The sequence below is a fragment of the Lolium rigidum genome, chromosome 5, assembly GCF_022539505.1.
Source record: "Lolium rigidum isolate FL_2022 chromosome 5, APGP_CSIRO_Lrig_0.1, whole genome shotgun sequence".
NCBI classification, from domain to species: Eukaryota; Viridiplantae; Streptophyta; class Magnoliopsida; order Poales; family Poaceae; genus Lolium; species Lolium rigidum.
Window position 1 is genome coordinate 267,723,744 of NC_061512.1, and position 6,899 is coordinate 267,730,642.

The 6,899-nt window shown below is 46.7% G+C and overlaps 1 long non-coding RNA gene across 1 annotated transcript; it reads right to left on the reverse strand.

The window, feature by feature from the left end:
- Positions 1-6,318: 6,318 nt before the first annotated feature.
- On the reverse strand, positions 6,319-6,654 carry LOC124655139. Its single transcript, XR_006988581.1, has 3 exons — positions 6,581-6,654; positions 6,410-6,476; positions 6,319-6,335 (listed from the first exon to the last, which is right to left on the reverse strand). It is a non-coding gene; the product is annotated as an uncharacterized LOC124655139 (long non-coding RNA).
- Positions 6,655-6,899: the final 245 nt, after the last annotated feature.

The window sequence follows — 6,899 nt, forward strand, 5'->3', positions numbered from 1 at the left end:
TTCAGGGACCGGCATGCCTAAACACTACTAGGAAAAGACCTAGCCATAAGATGGGTGCTAGTGGCGCACCAGGAAGGCAATCTTTTCGGGGTTTTGGCGCCGGAGGTTGGCCATGTACTCCTCGCTGGCGCGCTTGGCCTCGAGGTGTTCCCATGCCTCGTAGTCCACCCTCGCGAGCTGGGTCACATAGTTGCGGTAGGGCGGCACGAAGAGCTCCGACACGGGATCCTTCGACCAGATCGGGAAGTTGAGTGTGCCGTAGTCGCTGCCATGGAGGCGGACGTTCTCGACATCGTGCCTCCATGCCGCCTGCGCTGCCGATTGAAATTGTCGAGCCAGTTGCACCGGTCAGGATTCCGGTCATTTATCTTGGCCACCCACGTTCCCACTCGTGATGCCGCATGCCATGGTAGCGGCTATGCGGTAGCGGAGGGAGGTCGGCGGGGGCGCCAGTTCGGCGACGCGGCGCGCCCCTGGCCTTGCGGATGGGCGGAGGGGAGCGGCGGCAGGAAGATACGGCCATCTCCGGCGTGGATGCGTTGTAGGCGGGTGATTTGGCGGCGGCCGGAGGTGGTGCGGTGGGAGCTGCGGCGATGGGGATTGGTTTTCTCCTCGGTCGGCAGCCCCTCAAATATAGGAGTGGAGGGGATTTTTTTTCTCCTCGGTCGCGCATATATAGGCCGCTAATCGGTTTAGGGTTTCGGCTAGAGTCCGCTCAGGCCGTTAGAGGTGCATATTTGCTACTCTAAGGCCGTTTTGAGCATCGGTTAGAGATGCTCTTACACATTGAATGCATGATATTTGGGTACAATTATTTGAATTATCAAAAACATATGAAAGTCAACTGATTATTCGATAAACTAGTTATGATTCATTTTTCATCCAGTGTGTTATGAAAATGTTATACAATTGCTCATAACAAAAGTTAGTATACGAATTTTTTTCGAAATGGGGTACACCCCCCCCCCGGCCTCTACATCGGTTGATGCACTCAACCTTTTACTAACAAAAGTTATTATATGAATGTATAAAACGTATATTGATTAACTTAGTATCTTTGCCTGCTTTTACTTTACCATTAAGACTTAAATTGTGTTCCTCCGCAATGTGCGGGAAAATATCTAGTTTACTCAGGACTTTAATCAAAGTGTCCAAAAAGGAAAACATTTAGATTACTATATATATGTAAGGTTTAGTTGTGTAAAAACCAATTTGGCTGGTCTTGTTACAGGGTCCGGATGTGTACATGAAACTGAGCACGCACGTACGTACAAAGGTAGGACTAAAACGATATAGCTAGCTAGATCCTGTAGTCCTGTACCTCCACGTACGTACACATCATTCCGAATTAATTTACGATCCGGTTTGCCTTGCCCATCTCCTTCAACCCCTAGCTACCTATATCTCGTTACCATCACCGTCGTCCGTACCGCCGGAACCCACACCGCCGCCAAGCCGCCATGTCCGCCGAGAAGCTACCAGCAAGCCATCGTTGGGCCGATCTACCACGGGACCTGCTCGCCGACGTCTCCGGCCGCCTGCACGATATCGCAGATTACGTCCGCTTCCACGCAGTCTGCAGGTCATGGCGCGACTTGCAGCAGCTCCACTCTCCGCCTGTTCGGCGCACGTTCCCGCCATGGCTGCTCGGGTCGTACAGAAGTTCAATCTTGCACTCAGTCGTCAACCTCCGGGGCGGTGTGAGTGGGACAATGAGTTACCGCCGTGAGCGTGACAATATCATCCTTGTGAAGCCACCCGGGGCACCAACGGTCCGCAACACGAACTGGGTGGCTACCGCGGATGCCACCGCCGCCTGGATCTTCAGCTGGAGTCCAGAGCCTAGACTCATAGATCTCCTCTCTGGATCCGTTAATCTATTGCCTCTCTTCCCATGTCACGACGAGATAAGGCGATCCATGGAGAACCCTCACGGTGTCCTTTACAGCGACGGCACAGTATTCCTGTACAGCTTCACTCCTTCGGTGCACGACCTCGGGTGCATCTTCACGGCGGCCATCCTCCATCCCGGTGATGCGGCATGGACGTATGGGACAAAGAGGTTGGATGTGCCAACAAGCCGCAATTTGGCCGTGGCATATCATGATGGCAAGGTCGTGTTGTGCTCGGGCATCAACTTCATTTGTGTCATGGCAGTGGACGACTTGCGAGGAAACAGGCTATGGCCAAGATGGAATGCGAGTAACCTAAGAGACTACTATCGCAATGGCAGCTATGTTTTGGAATCCGGTGGCGAACTTATGTGGGTATCCATCCTACTTGCGGATAGGTGGTTTGCGCGAGATCCTTCTGCCAGCCACGAGCCTCCGCCGGGTGCACTATTGGTGACGGTGCATGCACTAGAAGAAACTGGGGCGAGAGGCCAGACATGCTGGGCGGCAAGAGATGGACGGAGCTTGGGCGACCGTGTCCTTCTTCTCGGGTCTCCGGCAAGCTTCGCCATGGACGCCGCACAGCTGGGTGTGCCTGGCGGGTACGCCTACTTTATCTATGGGCCAGGCCTGTTTAGGTACAACCTCGTGAGCGGTGAGGCCAAACTCGTGGAACGGCTGCCTTCGGGATGGGGCGCCAACCAATCCTTTATGTGGCTTAGGCCACAGCATAGCATTGCTCCCATTCAAGAGATCGAAAAAAAGCTTCTAAGAAACAAATTGAAAGAAGTTAACTATTCGGTTAACCTATGAGTTGTATACTGTGTGACTTGATAGATACATATGTTTCCAGTTCAGTCTTTATTTAATTTTGTATGGAAATCAATCTTTATGTGAGTTTATCAGGAGACAGCAGTACAAGGATCTACTTGATGAAACTTGTTGCAGCTAGGAAAAACACTCCTCCAAGCCTGCCATCGAAAAATCAACCGATTGGCCAAAGCAGAGAAATCCAGGTTGTGCCGACTTGCCCTAGTCCGACTCCGATACAGAAGCAGAAAAAAATTGAACTATAGTCATCTTTTTCTTATTCAATTTTTTTAAAAAAATATTTTTAGGTGCACAATAATTTCTTCAATGGAGATACGATCTCGGTTCCCGCGATATACTGAATGAACTAAGAATCAACTTCATATTTACAGCTTCTGCTTTTTTCGAAAATGGGCACTTTATTACTTTAAGCAATAGACCCGGCCTCTGCATAACTAGGATGCACACAGCCGTACAAATATCTGTTACAAAACACGAAATCATCCGACGATAAAAATCCAAAGTTCTCGATAAAAAAAAAGTAGCTAGGTGGATCCAGGCGAAGATCACGCTGCCACCCATGTTGGGAAAAAATATCCCTCGCCGTATCCTCCAACCGTGAAGACACCTCCATAAAGAGGTCTCGATGCTCCATCCGCTGAAGAGGCACCCATGAGCGAAGTGTAGTTGTGCATCGGTATATGACCTGCATAAGAGAGGAAGAAATATTATTGAAAATCTTGTCATTTCTACATAGCCAGAGCGACCAAATAATGGCAATCGCTCCCATCCTAATAAGACGCTTAAACCTAACAGCCACACCATTGAGCCAATTACCAAATATATTGGCAACACTATGCGGTGGGTATAAGGTAAACCCTATTTGGACAGCTGACCATATAGATCTAGCAAACTTACACTAGAAGAACAAGTGTTTAATAGTCTCGTCTTGGTGACAGAAAACACACTTTTTACTTCCATGCCAGTTGCGTTTGGCAAGATTATCTTTAGTGAGGATGACCCCACGACGAAGATACCATGCAAACACTTTTGTTTTTAGCGGTATCTTCATCTTCCAAATTTTAGAATTATTATCGACTGGAATATCAGGCTGAATCAAAGCATTGTACATGGAAGCCACAGAGAATGAACCATTTGCGGTGAGGTTCCAGCGAAACACATCGGACCCCTGCGTCAATTGAACTAGTTCAAGACGTTGTAGCAATTCATGCCAGGAGATTTGTCTAGGTCCGATGAGGGTTCTTCTGAACGTCACATTCGGTGGGAAAGTTTCCAACACCTTAGCGATAGTATCACTTTTGTGACGGACAATATTGTACAATGACGGATATTGTTCTCGGAGTGTGGCATTGCCAAGCCATTTATCCTCCCAGAAACGAATTTCCGACCCATCCCTAATAGAGAAAGATCCATATGGAAAGAAATACTTCTTTGTATCCATAAGCTGCCCAAAAGTGTGAATCTCCTGGTTTTCAAAGAACCTGAGATAGAGCCTTTGAGCCAATGTACTTTCTCTTGAGGAGTGTTTGCCAAACTCCCTCCTCGGTAAGTAGCTTAGAGAGCCATTTACCAAGTAAGGCCCTATTCTTGACCTGGAAATCTTGGATGCCCAGTCCTCCATGGTCTTTGGGGCGTCAAAGCACACTCCACTTAGCCAATCGATATTTACGCTTCTCACTATCCCCTTGCCAGAAGAATCTAGATCGGAAATAATCCAATCATTTTAAGACCCCTCTAGGAAGTTGGAAGAAAGATATCATATACAGTACCATATTACTTAGTACCGCATTTATGAGAACTAATCTTCCTCCCAAGGATAGTAATTTACCTTTCCAACTGTTTAATCTAATCTATAGTCTTTCCTCGACCATTTTCCATTCGGCATTAGTTAGTCTCCGATAATGAATCGGAATACCCAAGTACCTAATCGGAAATTGGCCTTGCTCACAGCCAAACAGCTCAGCATAATCTGCAACATTATGTTTTGCCTCACCAAAACAAAACAACTCACTTTTATGGAAATTAATTTTTAGACCCGAAAGCTGCTCAAATACTGAAAGAATTAACTTCAGATTTCGAGCTTTTTCAATATCATGATCCATAAAAAGAATTGTGTCGTCGGCATATTGAAGGATGGACAATCCTCCATCAACAAGATGAGGAATGACCCCTTCAATCTGGCCCTCTGACTTTGCGCGTTCAATCATAACAGCAAGCATATCCGCATTGGCGATAATAGATCTCCCTGTCTTAGCCCCTTCTTGGTTTGAAAGTATTTGCCCATGTCATCGTTGACTTTAATGGCAACACTCCCTCCCCAGACAAAACTATTGATCAACGCACACCACTCATCGTTGACTTTTGCTAAATTGTTGCGTAAATAGTATCATCCACATATACTAAATGAACTGAGAATCAACTTCATATTGCCGGGTAACCAAGGGAAAGCAGAACAAGTAAACGCAGAACCAAGAGAAAACAGGGGTTGCGGTGCAAGACTAGATGGAGCAGTTGGGAGCACTTTTCGATCATCACAAACTTAACACTTCGCTAGCTAAGCCTTCACTATAATACACAAGAGGGCTGTAACAACCGACTATCATACACAGCCCATGCACAAAAGATTCACCAGTAGTGCGCCCAACTAAAGGATAGCATTAGGAACTACCTACTATTTACACAACATCTAGCTGCTGGGTGTTCTCCGCCACTTACATCACTACCTACAGACGTGCCCACCAAACTCACCGTGAAACTGCAGTGGTGGATGCATACAATTGTTCGAGCAAGTTAGCTTCTCCTCTGAGTCTCGAGATCTCGGTAGCATTGTTCATCTTCCGGGTGACGGCGGACCGCAGCATGTCACGAACGAGACGAGCATATAGTCCGGTGCTATGTATAGCCATAGCCAGCGCACGGATTTGTCCGGCAAGTTCTTTGTCGTCAGATTCTTTGCGAGAAATCTTCTCCCTCAACATTTTCATAGCATCATCATCGCGGAGTTCAGCCACGTGGCTATTCTTTCTGCAGAGCAATGCTTCCACCCGTGACCTTAGGGCCCCGACATCGAAACCGTACGCCTCCAGCAAAGAGAGTCCCTGCATCTTCTCTTTGCACAATTCTTCATTGTCATCTTGGTGAACATCCAGCATGTTTATGCTTTCTTGTAAATTAGGAAACGAGAGCATCAGACCAAACGCCATTCCTTCACGCAACTCCGGACAATGCTGATGGGGCTGATTGAGATGTGGTCGCTGTGGCGCTTTACTGACAATTTCCATAACGTCCATCTGTGCACAAGGTTGTGTGGTCTTCACAGTTGGAACATGCTCGATTGCCAGGGATTCTGGAAGCCAGTCGTCCATGGCTGAACCACCACCCTGTTGTTTCATGACGTGCTGTGTACCTGAAAAAGTTGAAGGTCTAATTATGGAAATGCTAGCAACATAGTGACCGACTCTTCTGTAAGAAGAAGTCACATACCTCCAGCGTCCTTTAGTGGCATCGTTGGGTCAACACAAATCCCTGTATTTATTTCTGAAACCATTCCACGTCCAGCAGTCACAGTAGAACCGAGTTCAGCATCGTAAGAACCATTTTTCAGGTTGGCCACTGGAAATTTCGTAGTTAGGTTAGGACATTGTAGTGTATTCCGTAGCATGAGAAGTTACTAATCCAAAACTTACGATTTTCAGATATAGGTACAGTATTTCTGGATTCCTCAATACTTTTAGCAGCTGTCCTTTTCTTTGGCTAGATATAGAAATGCAAGTGTCAGCTAAGAATAAATGATAATTTGAATGGTCCTAGGATTAGTTCAAAATTATGAATACAATGTGTTAAAAGTAACAACTCACGATTTGAGGGTTATGTGATGGCACTCCAAAAAGTGAGCCCTGTGGGAGAGGTCTTGGCTGTCCAGAAGATCCCAATAGTGAAGCCTGTAACTGTGGACTTTGATGCACCAGTGGAGAGGGTGTGATAATCTTCTGAGAAGATGCTTGTTCAGGATGACTACTTTGAGGAAGTGAAGAAACACTTAAATGTGCAGTTTCTGCCATTGATGGTAGCAAAGGAGGTGCCAACTGAGACCCTAATGCCGCTACTGCATTTTGTTGTTTCATTGTTTCCTCCGAAGAACATCTGGACCTATGCATGATTTTATAGTCATCAATA